The 16,674-nt window shown below is 41.4% G+C and overlaps 1 protein-coding gene across 7 annotated transcripts in view; it reads left to right on the top strand.

The window, feature by feature from the left end:
- LOC138763404 (acyl-CoA-binding domain-containing protein 6-like) overlaps positions 1-16,674 on the top strand; it is a 552,989-nt gene that overhangs the window by 66,201 nt on the left and 470,114 nt on the right. For all 7 annotated transcript variants that reach the window (XM_069937486.1, XM_069937482.1, XM_069937485.1 and 4 more), the window contains one exon: positions 1,807-1,897. The gene's annotated coding sequence lies outside the window, so the exon portion shown is untranslated. The remainder of the gene's footprint in view (positions 1-1,806; positions 1,898-16,674) is intronic.

Below are 16,674 nucleotides of genomic sequence, written 5' to 3'. Positions count from 1 at the left end.
TTGTCTGGTTTGGAAGACAATCAGAAAATTGTAATCGTCTTCTTTCAGGAAATCCAATCTATTTTAATATTTAAGTCTCTTCTGACTAATTGTAAAGACTTGGAATGCCAAGTTTTCCCCACTGTACAAAGGAAACACGAGGTCAACAGAAGCTAGATATTAATTCTCTAGAATCCATGATTTTATTCCTTCATTCCACTGCAAGTTAAGGAAGATGATCAAACCTTTGCAGTCTTTTAAAAAAGGGAAAAAAAGTAATTCCTAACCAAGCCAATGGTGTGTCTGGATTTGGCTGTGAGGACAGGGCTGTAATTTGCTAATGTAACCAATGGCATTGTTCTTTATTTTGAATCAATAACATTTTTTAAATAAGTTGTTTCTACTGTACTGTGAACAATGTTGCTTCAGAGGATAAGAAGTTTGCTAGCAGGGGTTTAAGTTTTAATTGAGTCATTTGCTGAGCCATTTCAGATTTATTGTCAGAGTACATACATGACATCTCATACAACCCTGAGATTCTTCCTGTGGGCAGGCAGAATTACCAGTTATTGGTAGTGCATAAACAACTGTGCAATTTAGAGGAAAAACAATAAAGTGCAAAAGTAAGAGTCCTTAAATGAGTCCCTTATTGAGTTTGTTGTTGAGGTGTTGGATGGTGGTTGGATGGTGGAGGGGTAACAGCTGTTCCTGAACCTGGTGGTGCGAGTCTTGTGGCACCTAGACCTCTTTCCTGACGGTAGCAGTGAGAACAGTGCATGTGTTGGGAGGCGTGGATCCTTGGTGATTGCTGCAGCTCTCCCATGACCAGATTCCCTCCCATGACTGGATTCCCTGTAGTGGGGAGGATTTTGCCTGTGATGCCTTGGGTTGTGACCACTACCTTTTGCAGGGCTTTACACTTGGGGGTGTTGGTATTTCAGAATTTCAGCTAATGGTTGAGAGCCAACTACATTGCACTGCTTCAAGATCAGATAGATTTGGGACAAACTATTTGCTTCTCTGAAGTAAATCAGATGATGCTTGATTTTAATTCATTCAGAGTGACCATGATGAATACAAAATTGTGCCTTGACTGAACATAGAAAATCAATTTCCATCCACTCTATTTTTAAAAAAAAAAGAAAGAATCAAAAGGAATAAAAGAGTTCCTCAATTCACCTTGGCCAGAAATGTGGCATTCTTTTCTCATAAGGTTTAATTTGATATAAAAAGAATTGAAGCAAAATCTACATTTAAAAAAAGCTAAGAATTCAACTGCATTAGATCCATATTTGGAACTCTTCAGTGCTATCAAAGGAGTAACAGATCATATAACTGTTAAATGGTGTAACAGAACAAGAACAAATAGCGTAGTGAAAAACAACAATCTCTACTTCTGCTATAAATATGTACTCCAATAGCAAAATACACTTATTTTATGTATGGCTGTAGCCTGAATATACCAGTAATTAATTCAAATACGGTAATTAAAGTTGCAGAAATAGGCTCATTCAGGAATGTTCACGCCTGCTGGTGGATTTTTTAGACTTGAATCGCATTTACAGGCTCGAGGGAGCTCGATCAAAACATTCTGGTGGAGTTCCTGCCATTTCCATGTCCAGAGGGATTGGTATGTTACTGTTGAGAAAGCACACAAGAACAAGCTGCTTGGTCATTTGAAATCCTTATACAAACATTTTCTGAACAGTCAGTTGCACTAATTGTATCCTGTTGTAAATTTCTGCTCCAGCAGGGGTTTCTGAAAACCTTAAATGATTGGATGCCAAAATAAGTATTAATAAATTGTCTTTTTTTTTTAACTTCCAGGGCCTGAGTGTAGATCCTGTCCATCCTCATGGAACATATGTCTGCTCTCTGTCTGCTGTAAAGGCCTGGGAACTTAACTAGTTCTGAGCAGGTACGGTATGGATTACTTCCTTCTGTCTCCATGCTCAAAAAAGCATCAAACATTGGCAACATTTCAAATAAATATGAACAATAAATCTGCAAATGCTATAAACCTGATTTTTTTTTAAAAAGCAGAAATAGGCTGAAAACAAACAGCAGGTTGGGTCCTTCTGTGGATAGAAGAAACAAGTTAATGTTTCAGGTTGAAGACTTAGAGCAGGGAAACAATCAAGTTGTAAATTGGAGATAAGGTAGGGAAGGGTGGAAAAGACAAGGTGTGCCACCTCTGTGGTCTGAGGCCAGGGTTGTCCTGGGGATTATGAAACCGAGGACATCTGGCTTCAGTTTGAGAGAGGAAATAGAACAATAGGAATGAGAGGGCAGTTAACAAATGAGAATACATTTTAAAACATTGCAAAATGCAGGATTGTAGGAATTGTCCAGCAGGCCAGGCTATACCAAAGGTGAAAAAACTAAGCCAACATGATAGATAGAGGGCTCACAGCAGAAGTGGCTAGTTTTGAAATAAACCAGGAAAACAAAACTTTTCAAGTTGTAAAATTTATTATCATTCAAGTCCAGAGGGCTGCAAAAGGTCTAGATGGAAGATGAGGTGCGACTCATCAAGTTTACTTTGGGGCTCAGCATTATAATGCAGGAAGCTGCAGACCAATGAGTCAGAATTAGATGAGGCTTTAGTGGTGGCAATCTGAGTGCAGGCACTCAGAAAACCATCTCTTTAACTGCGTTTGGCTCAGTGTAGAGGAACGACATTGTGAACACTGAATGCCGTACCTTCAGTTAAAAGAACTGCATGTGAATTGCTGCTTCACTTTGGGAGAAAATTCATACACCATGAAAGGGGTAAAACGAAGTCTTTTAATGTGCTCTGTAACAGATGAAGCAGTGTTCTAGCATTATTACACAGCAGTTGCATACATCTTGCCCTGCTCTTTGTTTTCCCCTGTTATATGGCGAGCTCTCCACTGGCCATCGTGTCAGAGGTGCACCAAAGAAGAGGTACAAGGACTGCCTAAAGAAATCTCTTGGTGCCTGCCACATTGACCACTGCCAGTGGGCTGATCTCGCCTCAAACCGTGCATCTTGGCGCCTCACAGTTCGGCGGGCAGCAACCTCCTTTGAAGAAGACCGCAGAGCCCACCTCACTGACAAAAGACAAAGGAGGAAAAACCCAACACCCAACCCCAACCCACCAATTTTCCCCTGCAACCACTGCAACTGTGTCTGCCTGTCCCGCATCGGACTTGTCAGCCACAAACGAGCCTGCAGCTGACGTGGACATTTACCCCTCCATAAATCTTCATCCGCGAAGCCAAGCCAAAGAAGAAGAATATTTCAATTACATACATACATTAAATGTTTGAAAGATCGACCTTTTTTTAAAATACACTGAAAGGAACAACATGATATTTGTAGGCCAGTTTTGAAACACATTTCAGTTTTGATCCTGCCATCAAGTATTGCCTTTAAATCCTTAAAGGATGCTTCTGACAAGACTTTGCTTGGCTCGCATAACGGTTAGTGCATCATTATTACAGCGTCAGCAGTCTGTGTTCGAATCCAGCACCGTCTGTAAGAAGTTTCTCCATTCTCTCAATGTCATTGTGGGTTTCCTTTGGGTGCTATGGTTTTCTCCCACCTTTCAAAACGTAGGTTAATTGGGGTATTTGCCTCGTTGACCTGTTGCATGCCCAAATTTTATAGGCATCAGTGATTATAGCGTAAAATTGGTTGAATCGTTATTTTGCGTTACTTGAGGAGCAATTCAAGAAATAATCTAGAAGCAGGTTATTTAATTGACCCGATCCATTGGTCAAATTTTACTGTGAAATCCTGGGTGTGCTCACCAAAAGAAGACATCATCTGTTTCCCCTCCAAGATGAGCTTCTCCAGCTAGCCTGCTTGTCACCTACTGGACTGAAATTGCCAAGATGACAGGTTCCTCTTGAAATACAAAATTATACGGGCTTCTGTCCTGCACTGCGCTGGCCAAAAGGCATCAGCAGGATAAAATGGAGAAACCCTCCTGCTAATGCAGAGGATTATGGAACATCTTTGAAGAGGAGAAGTTTAAGTTTATTGGCATCTGGTTGTGTGTGCACCTGACAAAACAATGCATCTCTGGACCATAGTGCGCAGACACACAGTACTCCCCACACACAAATGACAAGTATGCATAGCGATTCAAAATAAATATGCATTAAAAGCAACTTACTGGAAGATATCACATGAGATCACAGATCAAGCTATTCACTTTTTTCAACACTGGCCATCTCCAGGTAATGAATGGTGATTTTTTTTTTAAACTGATGTCCATGAGTTGATTTTGTTTGTAAATTGGAATCTACACAAAAATCACTACGATATCCATACCTTCACAGTATTGTAATGTGGCATCAAAAGCATTCAAGTGTATATAAAAATGAGGGAAAGAGAGAAAATAGTCCTGCATTTAGTAGAAACGATTGTCTATGTACATCAGACCTTTTTGACAATATTCTGGAAATTCATTTGTGTTCAAAGAGTGCATATAAATCTAGGTTTTCCTAATCCAGGGATGGCCTTTGTAGTTAATATGAAAGGTTGTAATAAACTCTTGCCACTTTAATTAAAATTTTAATTCAATTTAAATTAAAGATGCAGCACGGTAACAGGCCCTCTGGCCATGAGCCCATGCACTAGTGACACAATTACACCAATTAACCTACAGTCCCCGCCCTGTGTGTTTTTGGAGGGTGGGAGGAAATTGGAGTACCCAGAGGAAACTCGCACAGTCACGGGGAGAATGTCCCAGCTCCTTACAGACACTGCCGGATTCAACCCCAGCTTGCTGCAGCTGTAAGAATGCAACTTTAAGTAATATTATAAAACTCATTTCCAAGTTCTGGTTTGTTTCCAAATGTAATTTTAAATGGAAGAGCAAGGTAAATAATAGGCCATCATTCACTTAATTATTGCTGTATTCTGACTGATTGGTAGTGGTTGGTTATTAATAATTTCTTTGAAGCTGTCGTGGCCTAGAATTACAGTATTTGAAAGCGTTTTCTGGTTTATTATAAGAATTGTGCAACTAGTAGAGCTGTGGTCTTGTATCTCCGGAAGGCCCGGTTCAATTTTGACCTCCAGTACTGACTCTATGGAGTTTGCACATTCTCCCTGTGTCTAAATGGGGTTTCCTTTGGGTGCCAAAGAGCTGATGGTCAGCTGGTAATTGCCTGTATATTTTTAAAAATAAAAGCCCCTAATGTAGGGGAATGATAAAATCTGACAGGATATCAAACATAGAACAGTACAGGCCCTTCAACCCACAATGTTGTTATGAGCATGTTGGAAGAATGAAATGGCCAACTGAAGGATTGCTATAAATTGGGTGCCTGATGGTAAACAGAATGTGTAGCTTAAAGGGCTTGTTTTAGTGGTTCATGACTCAGATTCTACGTCATAGAGGAGATGATTTAATTTACCAGCACAAGTGGGATTGCCAGAGAAATGAATCAGCATTCCAAAAGGATTCTGGGAATTAAGTGGCACATCCATGGCAATTAATCATGTCCAACGACTTTGACAAGCATCTATTCATGCAAGGATATTGGCAATGATGTATCCATGTATGCCAAGGCCTACTTGAAATAAGCTTTCTTTTCAATATTTTGGACTGTGTGTGTAATCAGCTGCGCTGGAATGTATAGAGTAGCTGTGGATGCATTTAAAAGTGATTTTTGAAAATTTCCTATGAACACAGAAAAAACATTAAATTCAGTAAAAGAAAATGTTTTATTAACTGACAGAATTTGCAAAGGTGTAATGGACTGAGTATGCAAATAGCTCTGTTTAATTTTCTGAAAGCTTCAATTGAAGTTCAATATTGATTGTCAATAGTTAAGTTAACAAGCTAACAGTGAATACATAGCCTGAGTGTGGAGAAAGGAGATGCCTGTAACTGAATGGTTTTTGGTTGAATTATGTTTTTAGTAGGATCAGCTTGCTGACAGTTTTTTGAGATGGACAGTTTTGGAAAGCTGCTGTTTTATGCAGTGTACATGAACGAATGGGAGCAGGAAAGCTCGTATAAGCCTGCTCTGACATTCATTAAGTTTGCTATTGATCTGGTCTTTGGCACCAATACAATTTTCTTACTATGATTTCTCTGTCATCTAGAAATCTCTATTCCAACCTCAAAAATGCCTAATGATTTGTAATATGCATATTTGGGTAAAGGAGTTTAAAAAAAACCCTCAGAGAGAATATATCTCCTCATTTCAAATGGCTGAGCTCTAATCCTATGGATGTGTGCCTGTTTTCTTACACTTTTCACAGCAAGGAAATATCCATCCATTATCTGCACTATGAAGCTTCCTCAGAAGGTCATGTTTTGAAAAAAATACATTTTTTTGTGTTGGGGGGGTGGGGTGGAGGGGTGTGCACACTCCAGACATCCTTGCTCTTGAATTGGGGGCCTTTCTCTCTCAACTCATGTCCTCTTGTTTGTATCTCACCTACCCTCAGTGGAAAAAGCCAATCTACATTTACTCTGTCTGTCCTCTCATAATTTTAAATATCTCTATCAAATCTCCCCTCATTATTCTATGCTTCAGGGAATAAAGTCCTTGCCTGTTTAACCTTTTCCTGCCACTTAGTTCTTGAAGTCCAGGCAACATCCTAGTAAATCTTCTCTCTAATCTTTCTATCTTATTTATATCTTTTCTGTAGTCAGATGATCAAAACTGCACACAATACTCCAAATTTGGCCTCACCAATGTCCTATACCTGTACAACTTTACCATAATACCCCAACTCCTATACAATACTTTGATTTATGAAGGCCAATATGCCAAAAGCTCTCTTTACAACCCTATCGACCTGTGATGTCACTTACAGGGAATTATGTATCTGTATTCCCAGGTCTATCTGTTCTACCGCATTTCTCAGTGCCATACCATTCACCATTATGTCCTTTCTTTGTATGTCCTTCCAAAATACAACACCTTGCACTTGTCTGTATTAAATTCCATCTGCCATTTTTTTTAGCCCATTTTTCCAGCTGGTCCAGATCCCTCTGCAAGCTCTGAAAACCTTTGCTGTCCACAACACCTCCAATCTTAGTGTCTTCTTCAAACTTCCTGATCCAATTTACCACATTATCATCCAGATCATTGAGTATAGATGACAAACAACAATGGCCCCAGTATCGATCCATGAGGCACAGCACTAGTCAGAGGCCTCCAGTTTGAGAAGCAATTATCCACCACTACTCGCTGGCATCTCCTGTCCAACATTGTTGAATCCAGTTCACTGCTTCACCATGAATACCTAGTGTCTGGACCTTCCTGACTAACCTCCTATGTGAGACCTTGTCAAAGTCCACACTACAGTCATGTAGACAATATCCACAGCCTTTCCTTCGTCAACTTTTGTGGTAAACTCCTCTAAAAACATGTCCTACCATGCACAAAGCCACGTTGCCTATCCCTAATCAGTTTCTGGCTATCCAAATAATTATATATCTGATCTTTTAGAACACCATCCAATAATTTACCTACTGTTGACTTCAGGTTCATTGGCGTATAATTTCCAGAGTTAATTTTGGAGTTGTTTTTAAACAACAAAGCAACATGAACTACCCTCCAATCCTCCAGCACCAAATCCACGACTAAGGACATTTTAACTATTTCAGCCAGAGCCCCTGCAATTTTTACACTAGCCTCCCTCAAGGTCCAAGGAAATATCTTGTCAGGCCCTGGGGATTTATTCCCCCCATATTTGCTTTAAGACAGCAACGACTTCCTCCCCTTTAACCTATATAGATTCCATGACCTCACTGCTTGTTTTCCTTCCTTCCCATGACCCCGAGCTTGTTTCCTGAGTGAATACTGATAAAAATAAAACCATTTGCGATCTCCCCCATCTCACTTGGATCCTTACAAAGCCTGATCTTCAAGGGAACCAATTTTGTCCATTTCTATCCTTTTGATTTTTTTTTGTAGCCTTCCTGATTTCTTTCTTGAGCTTTTTGTTGCATTTTTGTACCTCATACCTCATTTGCTCTATGTTGCCTATATCCGCTATACACTTCTTCTGAACCAGATCCCCAATAGCTCTGAAAACCAAGGTTCCCTATGCCTGCGAACCTTGCCTTTAATCCTTTTAAATATATTTTATTTAATATTGCATACAGAAGTAACTACAATTATTATATAAATATAAATAAAGCAAATTTATTACATACACGATGCTTATCACCTTTCCCCAAAAAATCCCTCCCTCCCACCCAACCTCCCCCACCAAAGCAAAAAAAAATTGATAAAAGTTCAAAAAAAAATTATAGGTACAGAAAGATGAGAAGAAAGATTAAAAAAAATCTTTGGATTGCAGAGAGAGATGTTGTGCAGTACAGCTCATCAGTTCTAACATAAACATACAGAGGAGAATTCTGCAGGGTTGGAGGGATAAGAAGGACATCACTACAAATTTAATTCCATTATTTAAGTGTACGGGCAGTAGATTTGTAAAAACATAGAGTACTTATTTCTTAAATTCTAAGTAATTCTTTTCCAAAGGAATACAACTTTGAATTTCAGAATGCCACCTTTGTACAGTTAAAGATATATCCGATTTCCAAGTAATTGCAATACATTTTCTTGCTACTGTTAATGCTAATTTAATAAATTTCAATTGATAAATTGATAATTTCAATTTAGGATTTGTATCTTCAATATTTCCTCATAAAAATAAATCAGGATTTAATGGAAAAACAACTCCTGTAACCTGTTCCAAAAAATTACATACATCACCCAAAAGGGTCTCCCATTGGAACAAGACCACGTTGAATGTATATAAGATCCTACATCCTCACTACACCTAAAACATTGATAAATCTGATTCATTTCTGTGGTGTAAGATATAATTGATGTTAAAAATTGTATTGATCTCATCTATATCTTAAATTAATAGTATTAGTCATACAATTCCTATATACCGTAATCGGAAGATTCTTTTTAATTAAAATTGCCACCCCTCTTATTTTAGAATTAAATGAAGATGACATTACATATCTCACCCAATCTCTTGTTAATTTCAAATGCTGTTTTCAGTTCAATGTGTTTCTTGAAGAAAAGTTTCTTAATATATGTTAACACTTTCTTTTTATTGACCTGTTTAGCCAATTAACATTAAAATTTACAAACCTGATTACCTTACTCGTCTAAACCAAATATTTATCAATCCCTTCCCTCACCCCATCCTGCACATCTCCTCCAGATCCAACAAAAACCTGTGTATCCGCACGCATCCCCTCAAGCAATCCAGAAAAAGAAAAAAAGATATATGCACAAAAATGGATACCTATAGCAATATAGAAAAAACCCTCCCAATAAATGTTATCTAATACAACACTAACTCCTTTCATTTTACAGGTTGTACCAACATCACAAATTCACACATAATCCTGCAGAAATTCACGCCTCATGGCTGATCTGATCAATGACTCAACTCCACCTACTCGCCTTTTCCCCATATCCCTCAATTTTTTTTAAATGTAAAAACCTAACTGAACATGTGTTTGATAAAGTAGCTTCAACCACTTCCTTGGGCAGAAAATTCCACAGATTCACTACTCTCTGGGAAAAACAGTTTTTCCTCATCCCTGTCTTAAATCTACTCCCCTGAATCTTGAGGCTGTGTCCCCTTGTCCTGGTCTCACCTACTAGTGAAAAGAATTTTCTTGCCTCTGTCTTATCTATCCCTTTCATAATTTTATATGTTTCTGTAATGTCTATTCTCAAATTCAGAAGAAATGAGTGAATATAATCCCATACAATTTAGTCTCTCCTCGTAGGTCAACCTCCTCATCTCCCGGATCAACCTGATGTACCTCCTCTGGAGTGCTTCCAAGCCCAATATATCCTTCCTCCAATATGGAGACCAGAACTGCACACTGGACTCCAGTTGCAGCCTCACCAGTACCTTGTACAGTTGCAACATGACCTCCCTGCTCTTGAATTCAATTCGTTTAGCGATGAAGGCCAACATTCCATTTGCCTTCTTAATAACCTGTTATAACTGCAACCTAACTTTTTATGATTCAGGCACAAGCACTCCCAAATCCTCTTTCAATACAGTCTGCTGCAGTTTTTCACCATTTAAATAAAAATCTGCTCTTTATTTTTCCTACTAAAGTGGATGACCTTACATTTACTAACATACTCCGACTGTCAGACCTTGGCCCACTCATCTAACTTAACTATATCTTCTGCAGCCTCTCCAAATCCTCTGTACAATTTGCTTTTCCACTCAATTTAGTATCATCCACAAACTTGGCTACACTACACTCTGTCCCCTCTTCCAAATTCTCTGTCTCGATAACGTAGAAATTTTACTAATATAGATTGTGGCTTTTGATTAGGGAGAGGCTTGGGTCTTTCAATTTCAATCTTGTTTTCAAAGTTGTAATCTCCCAATACTTTCAGAATTCAATCTTGAAAGAAGTGAATAGCATATGGAACTTCTTTCCCTTCTGAGAAACCCGCTATTTTAATGCTATTTCTTCTCCTAACATTCTCCAAAGTATCCACTTTATAAGAAAGCTTTTAATTTACTGTAATTAAACTAGTGGTTGTATTTTCCACATTAGACACCCTGTCTTTAACATGCTGTACACCATCCTGCAGTCTAGTAATTGTTTCTTCCATGTTCTCTAATTTCTTCTTCTTTTGATTACAACATCCAATACTTTATCAGTTTCTCCTTTTATCTGTTTAATTTCAGCCTTAACCTCCTTTAGTCCTTCTCTCATTTCTCTGTTCATTCCTTTAATCTGTTTCATTATCATTACAGGTAACTCCTCTGCGTTAGTCTGAGGATTACATTTAATTTCTTCCATTACCTCTTCTTCTTGAATCTCCTCTTCAGCTGATGAGCCTCCTCTTGAGCCTGATTGTTCCTCCTCCAGTGCTGAAGTCGATGTCCCAAACTTTTCTGTAGGAGGTTGTTGCACTCCACCGACGCCACCTCTCCGCGTTAATGGCTGAGAGGCGCTAGCAGGTGTCCCCTCTGAGAACTCATCAGATCGGGAGACTGTACCAAGTCCAGCACCCTGCTTTATCATCAAGATAGGCCTTGTTTCTTTTTTCTTCTTGACTTCCTGTCAGCTTCCAGAAGTCGTTGGTACTGCTTTTTCTTTTTTTTTTCTGGAGGAATCATAAGAGTAGGAGGGTTCAATTACACTTTAAAAAAAAATTTTGAACTTTAAACAGTGCTTATTTAAAACTTAATAATTTCCCAAGGGAGTCAGGAGCCTGTGTGTCGATCCTACAGCATCATTTGATGCCCCCCCCCCTACTTCTTGTCTTTAATCCTGACAGGAATATACAAACTCTGTACTCTCAAACTTTCAGTTTTGAAGGTCTTTCACTTACCTCATACATCCTTCCCTGAAAACAACTTATCCCAAATCCATGCCATCCAGATCTTTTCCCATTTTCTCAAAGTTAGCCTTTTTCCAATTTAGAATCTCAACCTGAGGCCCAGACCTTATGATCACTGGACCCATAATATTCCCCTGCACATACTTCTGTCTCGTTCCCTGTTGGGAGATCCAGTATTGCATTTTCTCTCGTTGGTACCTCTATATATTGATGTCGAAAACTTTCCTGAACATACTTGACAAACTCCAAGCCATCCAGCCCTTTTACAGTATGGGAGTCCCAGTCAATATGTGGAAAATTAAAATCTACTTTCACATCCTTGTGTTTCCTGTAGCTGTCTGCTATCAACAGATTTGCTCCTTCAATTCTCATTGACTATTGGGTGGTCTATAATACAACCCCATGAGTGTGGTCATACCTCTTCTGTTCCTTAGCTCCACCCATACAGCTTCAGTAGACGAAGCCTCTGGTCTGTTCTGCGTGAGCACAGCTACAATATTTTCCCTGATGAGCAATACAACTCCTCCCCCTTTCATCCCCCTCATTCTATCACATGTAAAGAAACAGAAGCCCAGAAACAAGCCAGTTCTGTCCCTCCTGCAACCAAGTTTCACTAATGACCATAATGCCATAATTCCATGTGTCAATCCACGCTTGTAGCTTGTCTCCTTTTCCTACAATACTTCTTGCATTGAAATAGATGCACTTTAGAAAATGTTCTCATTGTACAACCCGTAGAACTTCAAAATGGTGCATGCAATTTTCATATCATCTTTTTCCTCCTCCACTCCTCAGGCACACTGATTCCCATTCCCCTGCAAATTTAGTTTAAACCCACCAGAGCAGCACTAACAAACCTTCCCACAAGGATGTTAGTCCCCCTCCAGTTCAGATGCAAACCATCCTGTCAGAACAGATCCCACTTTCCCTGTAAGAGAGCCCATGATCCAGAAACATGAAGCCCTCCCTCCTGCACCATGTATTTAGCCACGTGTTAACTGGCATTATCATCCTATTTCTAACCTCACTAGCATGGGTAGCAATCCTGAGATCACAACCCTGGAGGTCCTGTCCTTCAACTTAGTGTCCTACTCCTTGAACTCTCCTTGGAGGACCTCTTCACCCTTCCTACCCATGTCATTGGCTGCTTTATGGACTATGACGTGTGGCCGCTCACTCTCCCTCAGAGAATGCAGTGAACTCAATCTGAGATATCTTGGACCCTGGAACCAGGAGGCACCGTACCATCCAATATACTCAATCTCTTCCGCAGAACTTTTTTTATCTGCCTCATTAACTATGGAATACCCTATCACTGCAGCTCACCTCTTCTCCACCCTTCCCTTTTTAGCCACAGGACCAGACTCCATGCCAGAGATTTGATTGCCGTGGCTTGTCCCTGATGCATCGTTTCCCACCCCCCCCCCCCTCCCCAAATAGTATCCAAAATGATATTGAGGGGAACAGCCATAGGGGTGCCCTGAACTGCCTGCCTGTTCCTTTTCCCTTTCTTAACTGTCACCCATCTACCCTTCTCCTGCCTCCTCGGTGTGATAGAGTCCCTGTAACTCCTGTCTATCACCCCCTCTGTCTCCTGAATGATCCCGAGTTCACCCAACTCCAACTCCTTAACTCAGCTTGTCAGGAGCTGCAGCTTGATGTACGTCTTACAGGTGAAATCGTCAGGGATACTTCTGGTTACCTGAACAACCCACATTCTGCCAGAGGTACATTCCCCTGCCTTGGGTGCCATTCCCATTGTTTATGGCTAGAGGGAAGAAATTGCTATCCCAAACCTGCCCTTCCCTGTGCCTACCTGCAGAATCCTTTTTCTTTGAGTAGTGTGTCCCTTTTCTTATTTCAACTACTATCCCTCGCCTCTGACCTGTTCTCGCCAAAGCCAGTTGAGCCAAAGCCTTATCACTCTGACTCAGTCCACTCTCTCATCTATGTTATCTGGCAATAAATTTGAACTTTCAGAAATTTTTGGGCAAGCCTGCAGTTGTCACATGGACCAGTTGATCAGAGTCAAGGACCAGCATATTCGAGTAAGGATGAATGACTGCACGGTAGTAGAACTTTACATGACACGAGAGGCCAGGAATTTAATTAAAAGGAGAAGTGAAGCATGTGCAAGTTGTAGGAAGAAAAGATTGGAATGGGTTCTTTGAGAACTTGAGCACTGCATTCAGAAAGACAAAAATGGCAATAAAGGTGAATAAAGAGAATCCCAGAGCATTTTATACTTGCATTTAAAGCAAGAGGATAATTTGGAAAAGGATGGGATCACTCTAGGATAAAGGAGGAAATTTATGCTTGAAGTCAGAAGAATATGTGAGTTTATTGTCATGTGTACATGTGTACTGCCTAAAGAAATCTCTTGGTGCCTGCCACACTGACCACCGCCAGTGGGCTGATAACGCCTCAAACCGTGCATCTTGGCGCCTCACAGTTTGGCGGGCAGCAACCTCCTTTGAAGAAGACCGCAGAGCCCACCTCACTGACAAAAGGCAAAGGAGGAAAAACCCAACACCCAACCCCAACCAACCAATTTTCCCTTGCAACCGCTGCAATCGTGTCTGCCTGTCCCGCATCGGACTTGTCAGCCACAAACGAGCCTGCAGCTGACGTGGACTTTTTACCCCCTCCATAAATCTTCGTCCGCGAAGCCAAGCCAAAGAAGAAGACAAGTACAATGTACAGATGCACCAAAGTTCTTCCTTGCTGCAGCCACACAGGTACGCAAGGTGCACCAGCAACATAGTGGGTATAAATTAAATTGCCACAATGTGCAGAAATGTAGAAAAAGAGATGATAAAGGGACAGATGCTATTCACACAATGTGGGACATGGACTGAAGGGCCTGTTCCTGTGCTGCACAGTTTTATGTGGATGTTAGGTGGTTGATCATATGCCATAGGATACATAGTCTCTGGCCACCAACTGTATGCACTCTATATAGAGTATGTGGTAGACTTAGTCACTTTATCTTTTGTATACTGTTCATTTGATTACCTTTAGTCCCTGGCAGTCCTGCTTCGCACTTTCACCAGCCTGACATTTTTGTTTTTGGTGATCCCAGTGCTGATTCCACAATTGATTCCTTGATGCTGAGATATTATGATGAATGGTGTGTGAGGTTACAGATTGTAATGCAGTACATTTTTTTGCTGCTACTAATGTCACCCCACAATACTTCCTGAATGTCCAGTTATGAGCTGCCAGATCAACCTTTTGAGTGTCTCCCAATTAGTACTCCAACATAGAAACACAGAAACAGATCTGTTTTTGTCCTGTTCCCCAACATTGACCAAAATCGCAGATTCCACTATTTACCCACATTAGGTCCACATTCCTCTCAGCCTTTCTTATCCAAGTAGCTCTCCAAATGCCTATTACATTTTGTAAGTGTATCTCCCACCATCACCCCCTCTGGTAGCCTGTTCCAGATACTCACTACTCTCTCAATTCAAACCTGTGCTTCAAACACAAGACTGTCCTACCCTGGTAAATAGATTCTGATTTGTCATATGCAGGGCCAGCTCTACCAATAGGCCAACTAGGCAGCCGCTTAGAGCACAGACCTCCGAGGCGTGCTATCAGGGTGTCCAGAGATCCGGTTTTAGGCCAGACAGTCTGGCCTTTGGGGCACTCTGTCCTCTGTCTGGCGCCACCTCGAGCTGGATGTTAATTTGTCCTCCATTTGGGGGTATAGGGGCAGAAAAGGCAAGAGAGGGGGAACTTACCTTGTTAAATGTGGCATCTCAGGGTCCATAGGCCTTGCGTGGCCATGTTTCTTCTTGCGCTCATGCCGGCTGGTCCATGCACGATGAATTGGAGTACCAGGGCCAGCCAGTGCAAGTGTGGTGTGTTAGTTACTGGGGCCAATCAGTGCATGCATGGTGGACCTGCAGATGAAGGCAAGCATGTAGTTTGGAACGATCGGCAGCTCTTCAGCTGACTTCGAGTGAAGTAGTGCGACGGGCTTTAAAGAAGGGTAAGTGAATATTTGTTTCTTTCAGTTCTTTATTTATACGCTGTTTACATCCGGTACCGCACGGATGGCAGTCTCTTCAATCTGAGGCGCCTGCAAGCTCACACCAAGACACAAGAGAAACTTGTCCGTGAACTACTCTTTGCAGATGATGCCGCTTTAGTTGCCCATTCAGAGGCAGCTCTTCAGCGCTTGACGTCCTGCTTTGCGGAAACTGCCAAAATGTTTGGCCTGGAAGTCAGCCTGAAGAAAACTGAGGTCCTCCATCAGCCAGCTCCCCACCATGACTACCAGCCCCCCCACATCTCCATCGGGCACACAAAACTCAAAACGGTCAACCAGTTTACCTATCTCCGCTGCACCATTTCATCAGATGCAAGGATCGACAATGAGATAGACAACAGACTCGCCAAGGCAAATAGCGCCTTTGGAAGACTACACAAAAGAGTCTGGAAAAACAACCAACTGAAAAACCTCACAAAGATAAGCGTATACAGAGCCGTTGTCATACCCACACTCCTGTTCGGCTCCGAATCATGGGTCCTCTACCGGCACCACCTACGGCTCCTAGAACGCTTCCACCAGCGTTGTCTCCGCTCCATCCTCAACATCCATTGGAGCGCTCACACCCCTAACGTCGAGGTACTCGAGATGGCAGAGGTCGACAGCATCGAGTCCACGCTGCTGAAGATCCAGCTGCGCTGGATGGGTCACGTCTCCAGAATGGAGGACCATCGCCTTCCCAAGATCGTATTATATGGCGAGCTCTCCACTGGCCACCGTGACAGAGGTGCACCAAAGAAAAGGTACAAGGACTGCCTAAAGAAATCTCTTGGTGCCTGCCACATTGACCACCGCCAGTGGGCTGATAACGCCTCAAACCGTGCATCTTGGCGCCTCACAGTTTGGCGGGCAGCAGCCTCCTTTGAAGAAGACCGCAGAGCCCACCTCACTGACAAAAGGCAAAGGAGGAAAAACCCAACACCCAACCCCAACCAACCAATTTTCCCTTGCAACCGCTGCAATCGTGTCTGCCTGTCCCGCATCGGACTGGTCAGCCACAAACGAGCCTGCAGCTGACGTGGACTTTTTTACCCCCTCCATAAATCTTCGTCCGCGAAGCCAAGCCAAAGAAAGATGAATGCATGTATTTTATGGGCTGTTTTTTTTTAATTTTTTATTTTTCACACCATAAATCACATTAGCCATGATATACACTATTTCTTTTTCACACATATACAGTGACTTTTTCTCCCCCCCCATTTCCTCCCAAACCACCCCCCCCACCCCCCCCCCCTCATCCATTTTAGGTATACAATCTAGGTTGCATTAAGCCAGTCAGACAATGTT

Source organism: Narcine bancroftii, chromosome 5 (assembly GCF_036971445.1).
Source record: "Narcine bancroftii isolate sNarBan1 chromosome 5, sNarBan1.hap1, whole genome shotgun sequence".
Lineage (NCBI taxonomy): Eukaryota > Metazoa > Chordata > Chondrichthyes > Torpediniformes > Narcinidae > Narcine > Narcine bancroftii.
The sequence above is the reverse complement of the archived record's forward strand: the minus strand, read 5'-3'. Positions and strand labels throughout refer to the sequence as shown.